General features: G+C 36.2%; 1 long non-coding RNA gene across 2 annotated transcripts in view; it reads left to right on the top strand.

Moving 5' to 3' along the window:
- The first annotated feature begins 5,001 nt into the window (after nucleotides 1-5,001).
- Nucleotides 5,002-7,263, top strand: part of LOC144317412 (uncharacterized) — a 58,041-nt gene continuing 55,779 nt past the window's right edge. For both annotated transcript variants that reach the window (XR_013383412.1, XR_013383413.1), the window contains exon 1: nucleotides 5,002-5,121. This is a non-coding gene — a long non-coding RNA (uncharacterized LOC144317412). The remainder of the gene's footprint in view (nucleotides 5,122-7,263) is intronic.

Genomic DNA, 7,263 nt, shown 5'->3' with positions numbered 1-7,263 from the left:
ATTTCCTTTATTATCTTGCAAAGTTCCTATTAGTAAAAAAGACAAATACAATGTTTAATGTATAAACTTTTAACACTCCATAGCTATTTATCTCTCGTGGCTTGAATTCTACTTGATATTGGTAAGACTCCTTGTTTTATAAAACATCACTGGATATTGAGGAAAACAAAACAAAGACAGGTCTATCCAGTAAATTTAGACAAAATAAAAGACAGAAGGCCTTCTGATCATCTATTTAGCCCCTAAACTTCAGAATCTCAGGAGTACAGAGGGAGCCTGTTTTGTTTTCCCATGCTCGCTTTTTCCTCTTGAATACTCCTATTAGTGAGCTGCTTATGGTGACAGAACCAGAAACAGGGCATGAAATCTGACAAATATGGATGTACTTCATGAGATCCATTTTGCAATCACTGGTGCAGATAATATCTTTGAGCATCTAATACTGTCAGGCATTACACCAGAAAATCTGAAAAATGTATCTGTTATATTATTATTGGTTCATCCTTAAAAAGATTAGAAAAAATTTACATTCACTACCTATCAGAGATATCTTTCTATGTAAAGTTGGCAAATTCTATTTAAACTCAATAAGTTGTGGGGATTCCTGGGTGGCTCAGCGGTTTAGCGCCTGCCTTCTGCCCAGGGCGTGATGCTGGAGTCCCGGGGTCGAGTCTCACATCAGGCTCCCTGCATGGAGCCTGCTTCTCTCTCTCCCTGTGTCTCTGCCTCTCTCTCTGTGTGTCTCTCACGAATAAATTTTTTAAAAATCTTAAAAAAATAAACTCACTAATTGTAAACTTAAATGTTAAATATTAAACAGTTCAGATTAAATTTTGCTATGATCCAATTTTTAAAAAGTAAAGTAAGAAAAGAAATAAAGGCATAGCTATTAAAACAAGTTTTTTTTTTTTTTTTTTTTCATGGAGCTTGAAGAATTGTCCAGTGCATACTTTTAATTTCACCTCAAGCTAGGATACATTAAAGTTCAGAGGATGTAAAATTCTCAGAAATGGGAATTTCAATTGAAGACAGCAGAATGCAATTTTCGAATCCAATCTCTTTCCTTAAAATTTACCAATATTAGGGAATAAAAATGATAGAAAATACGTATACTCAATGGAACCAGAACGTATCCATAACTCAAATAATAAAGTGTGATTCAAATATCATCAAACATAGTCCAAAATAAATAAAAGAAGTGATAAACTTGACACATAATTCCTTTCAAAAACTTCAGTAGATCACCTTGGTCCCTAAAGGTAAGAACAAAATCTGAGCACATGATATCTGAGTATATCACAGGATATGAGAGAATTATTCCCATAAAAGAAAAGCCATATGCCTGTGTCCATTCTCCATGACTTAGGTTTTTTTAACTTTTTTTTTTTTTTTTAAGATTTTATTTACTCATTTGAGAGAGAGAGAGAATGAGCAGAAGGGCAGAGGCAGAGGGAGAAGCAGATTCCCTGTTGCACAGGGAGCCTGAGGCAGGGTCGATATGGGCCCGGAGATCACAACCTGAGCCAAAGGCAGACACTTAACTGACTGAGCCACTTGTGAGCCCCAACTTTCTGGCTTAGTTATTCTAGCTTCAGTAAGCCATTAGGTGAGGGAGGGGGGAAGGTAAAGAAGGAAATGGATATTTCTAATAAAACATAGTAGATTGAATGCACAAATTTACATTTGCTCCCTCCTGGAGCCCCATTAAATGACATAGGTTTTTTGAAAAGGTATATAGTATTCTATTTAAAAAATTGGAATAGAGACAATAATGAACAAAATGTTAACAAATGGGGAAAATGAAAGCAGGTGGCAGAATGGTAATTAACCAAGCATGGGGAACATGAAACGTGAAGCCTGTGTGCCTGAAGGGAAGGATGCCAATAGAGATTTAAGCTGCAGAAACCTTAGAAAGATTCAGGAACTGGAGGCAATTAGTACCTCAGAAGGTAGGAATGCATTAGATTGAAAGGATGAGGTCTGGTTGAAATCTTTATAAGGAACCGTGAGACCCTTAGGTAGGACGAGGTTTGTTTCTGATGAAATTATTACAGGGACTGTAACTTGCAAGACACTAGGTACAACAGAGGTCTGGAACAAGGACTTTCCTCAAACTGAAAGTTTTAGAGAAAGCTCAATATTAAAGAGATCTCTGGTATGACTCCTTTGCTCTGCTCTGCTTCGGGTAACAGATATATTCCCACCAGGCAGGAAATTGGATTGAGTTTTCTCTAGACCAGTGGTTTTCTAATTGTGGTCCAAGGATCTGCAATGCTAGGATCACCTGGAAACTCTTTACAATTGCAAATTATCAAACTGTACCTACATAATCAAAAAGTCTGAGGTGATGCCCAGCGATTTGTGTTTTAACAAGCCTTCCAGGTGATTCTGAGGTATTCAGTTTAAATCTCAAGCTCGGATTTGGGAACTCTTGAGAGCTCTTAAGAGCTCTGATCTAACCGGATCAATCCACCATGAAGCATGCCAGTTAGCTACACCAAGCATGCACATAGAGCTTTCAACATGCTTTTTAAGTATCTAACATAGAAAAGGTCACAAGATACTTGAGGAGGGCCATGGAGAGAAAATGAAGAAACTCAAAGAGGAAAAAACAGCCCCCTGCAAGACATGTGATATTGAGGAGAGCAGAGGAAATTTCAAAAATTATAAATGATGTCTTTAGAAAGTTAAGAGATTGAATTCATGAAACCAGATAGGATGATAAAGAAAAAGGAACAATGGGAAAATAAGAAGGAGCTCTTTGGAAATTGAAAGCATATTGCTGAAATGAACCCCCCCCCCCCAAAAAAAAAGACCTCTGTAAGAGTTACATGTGGAGCTCATCCAGAGTGAAATGATCCACTGTGTACCCAGCACAATTTAAAAAAAAATAACTCCACCAGTTTGGAACTTGAAATTTTAGAACATTAGGGCTTGTTCAGAGAAGTGAAAAAAAGTTATGTATAAGTAGCTCAAGGGAGGGGCGCCTGCGTGGCTCACTCAGTTAAGCATCTGTCTTTGTCTCAGGTCATGGTCTCAGTGTCCTGGGATTGAGTCTGCTTCTCCTTCCACCCTTTTGCCCCTGCTCCTGCTCTCTCTCTCTCTCTCTCTCTCCTCTCTGTCAAATAAATAAATATTTTTTAAAAAGCTCAGGGGATCAGAATGACATTTGATAACTTCAGCAGCCACACTGGAACCCAGGAGACAATGCCTCCAAATTTTAGGAAGAAGTTTCTAACTAATGCTCAGCCAAACCATTAACATGTAAGGTTGGAAAAAAGATGTTTTCAGATATACAAGAGCTCAAAAACTTACCTCCTAAGCTCCCTTACTCAGAATGTACTCCATGTAAAGAAGACACAAGATTTGGAAATGGTCCCACCATCACAGCACATGAAAGAAGGGGATCCTTGGGATCAAATCCATGGGAAGCACCAAAGGTGACAACAGTACAGCAAACTTACAGAGTAATCAGTTGACTGGCTCAGGAGAATAGAAGGCTCTACTAGCAACATCTCTAAGAGGGAAAAGTGGATCCAACCAATTACTTAAAGTATTTTGACAAGTGGGAAATAATACTAAATTTGGGAAGAAGTAGCAATATTAACATAGAAAAGCAAAGCAATTACTAATTTGAGGGGAAAAAATGGATAGAAAAGAAATGTAAACATTGCTCAGTTCCGAAAAGTATTTATAGTGATTGTAATATAAGCACTGACCATTATTTTACTACAAATGACTACATAAATATAATGAGAAGATGCAGAGAGAGAAGCATGTATGGCTGAGGTGGTTTAACTAGACTCTATTCTTACATTCTATAAAAGGAATTCAATAGATAAAGTACAATTGTTAAATCAATCATGAAACAGCAGAATAATTGTGTACTTATTCAGTGAAAAGGACTACACTCCATTTAAGTGTAGAACTGAAAGTAACCAAATGGGAGCATATTACAAAAAAAGTTATGCAATACCTAAGGTCAGTAGAGGGGAAAGAGGGAGCTATAAAGGAAACAAAATATGCTAATTTAAAAATGTTTCATTACATGAAGAAATAAAGGTGGCCTAAAAAAGGGAAACAAATATTTAACAAACTTCAATTTCTACTGTTTTGCATAATCTTTTTCTCTGATTCACAGAAATTCTAGAAATTCATGTCTCTTCTAGCTTTTCGAACTTTGTATAAAGTTCAGGAAACTTGCAGCTCCACAAATTCTTTTGCTTTCTAATCAATTTAAAATAAATAAAACCTAATCATTAGTAATGAAATATAGTACAACATCATTTTTTTAAATCCTATCTATCTAAACATCCATCCATCCATCCATCCATCCTTATGTCTGCATAAGTATATAAACACTATCTAGACCAAGGTTTACCAATTGTTAATTATGACTGTTCTGGTGAGACTTGGAATTATTTTTACTCTTTTCTTTGTACTTTTTGAGTTTTTGAAAAAAATAATGACGTCAATACTATGACATCATTAATTTTAAAATGGAAGGGATCTCTTTTAATGAATTTTAGTGCTTAAAAGTTGAGTGATGTCATTCATTTTTATTATGCTTCTATATTATAATCTGTCCTATGCTTTTAGCACCCTTATAATTAAACCACTGATTTCATGTCACTCCTTTCCTCATTTGCCATTTTTTTCTCCATATAAACAGCATTACACTATGCTCTTTATCTTCCTGAGTCATACAACTATATGTAACATATACCATTATTTATAATCCTCTATATCTTTTCACATTTGAAATGGACACAAACGGGATGGGCACATTTTCATCATGGATTATTTTTTCAGAACTTGAAGAAAATATTGTTAAAGATGAAATTGTAGCTTATATCTGAGGTTTTCTGTTTTCTTTGAAACATTCAAAGAAGTACCCAAATATCAAGGAAATGAAGCTTTTTGCCTACTTTTACTTGTTAGAATCTAAGAAGATAAGTACCTCCTCCACCAAGAATGACAGTAGGAACAAACTGACAAGAGTTGTAACCAGTGACATAATCAAGACAGTATTCAAACTATGTAACAATGGGGGAGAGGAACAGTTGGAATGAATCAATCAGAGCAGAGGCTGCCAGAGTTTGAAGGCATCTAGTGGAGCAGGTATCAATGCTACAGTTGCTGGGTTGTGGGGAGATAGAAGAGGTTCCATAGTGGGACTGGAGATGATGGTGGGCATCAGGAGGCTTAGGGCAACAGCTATATATCATATCTATATCTGTAATGTGGAAATGTTTTATTTAGTAGTTTAACCACTATAAGGCATTAGCTACAGGTAGTACTATAGTCAAGGATAAGACCAACCTTGATTAGAAATTCTTATGGTTGTGGAGTGTTTATACATAAATTCATTCCTCATGAACAAAGGTAAAAGTTAAAGTCATGCTTTGAAGATCTCTAGTATGTCACTGCTTGAAATTTCACCATTATGGATCAATATCATCGCCATCTTTCTTTTTTTCTTAAAGATCTTATTTATTTATTTGAGAGAGAGAGAGAGGAGCATGAGTGGGAAGAAAGGCAGAAAGAGAAGCAGACTCCTTAGTAAGCAGGGACCCAGATGTGGGATTCAATCCCAGGACCCTGAGATTGCGACCTGAGCCAAAGGCAGACACTTAACTGACTGAGCCATCAGTTCCCTGCCATCTTTATTTTTAAATGATAATATAATTAACAAGTAGGACATCAATAGTATTTTCATCTAGTAACACTGAGGTAGGGTTCTCTCAAGTGGTTAAGAACAGAACACCAAGAAAAGGATAGTTTGGGAAGAGTGAGGAGACATAGGGAACAATTTAAATAATGGGACCTTTTATGGTGAGGTGATAATACACAAAGAGAAGACAAAGAGAAGTAGAGGGGCTACCAATCATGATAGGAGACAAGTTAGGAGAAATGCCAGAGATAACCATTTTCTACTTGTTAATTTTTCCCAATCTCCATTCGGGAAAGAAAACAAGAAAAAAGTTGGCTCCAATATTTCATCTCATTTTAGAAGCAGGCAAATGGCTAACTTCATTGAATACTCTGTTCAGGAGCCAAACTCCACTTTCTTCTCCATGTTTCCTACTGTATTTTATTCTACTACAGAGCCAAATACATTCATTGTAATAAAAATGTAGACTTTGAGACCTAAAAGAGTTCCAAGGGTTTATTTTTTATTTTATTTTTTTTCCAAGGGTTTAAAGACAAAACCATGTTTTAGTGATCTGTACCAAATAAGCAGAGACCCTGATTCCAAAAATCCAGGATTTCTTAACCTTACCACTAATCACATTTTGGTAGGATGTTTCTTTGTCGTAGAGATCATCCTACGCAATGTAGTGTTTATGAGCATTCCTGTTCCTACCCATCAGATGCCAGTAGCTTTCTTCCTGACCTAACAATAAACAATAACTCTAGACAGTGCTGAATCTCCCTTGGGGGGGGGCAAAATTGTCCCTTGTTGGGAACAGCGCAATAATCTAAGGAAATATTTTATTTTGGAAGGCATGGTGTTTTTATTTCTGGGAGTATTTTTCTTTCTAATTCTATTTAATATAGGCTAATATTAACATTGACTTTTATTTGCTGGCAACAAATTATTGGTGAGCAGGGAAGTTGGCCAATAAATGTAAAACTATCATCCAGAAATAAATCTGGGATTTAGAACATTTTATACTAAACCACATTTTTATAATGAAGCTGTGACAGCATCATTCACTCATTTATTTTCCTTCAACAAAGATTTGTTTGTTCAGCATCATTCCAGACACTGGAGATAAAGAAAGTTGGTCCTTCATGGATCTTACATTTCTGTGCCTGCCTACAAATATGCCAGCAAAATTCTAAAATTCTAAATATATACTAGCTGATATATGACTCTTATGTCCCACTGTACCCATAACAATTCTAAAATAACATTCAAGAATGTAGGTATTTTAGGTTATACCAGTAAGGGTATGATGGGTAGTTGAGATTTCTTAAAATCAAATCAATTATGTACCTGCTTCCATTGCAGCTTCCAGGTTGTATTCACATTGAAATACATGAGGTTTCTAGAGTGCTTCAAGCTCTCTCTCACACTATTATTTTGGTGTATTTTGCTGCTTCTTTCAGGAATTTACTCCCCAACTCTTCTTACTCAGCTCAACTGGTGCATTCTGAATTGCCCTTCATCACAATTGTCCCTATTTGTCTCATCTCCTTTGGGAAGCCTTCATCACTTCCAAGGCTGGTTTAGGCTTCCCAACTGAAACTCCTTTA

The sequence above is a fragment of the Canis aureus genome, chromosome 7 (assembly GCF_053574225.1).
Source record: "Canis aureus isolate CA01 chromosome 7, VMU_Caureus_v.1.0, whole genome shotgun sequence".
Classification (NCBI taxonomy): domain Eukaryota; kingdom Metazoa; phylum Chordata; class Mammalia; order Carnivora; family Canidae; genus Canis; species Canis aureus.
Note: the sequence above shows the minus strand (reverse complement) of the source record. Positions and strands in the feature narration are given on the sequence as shown.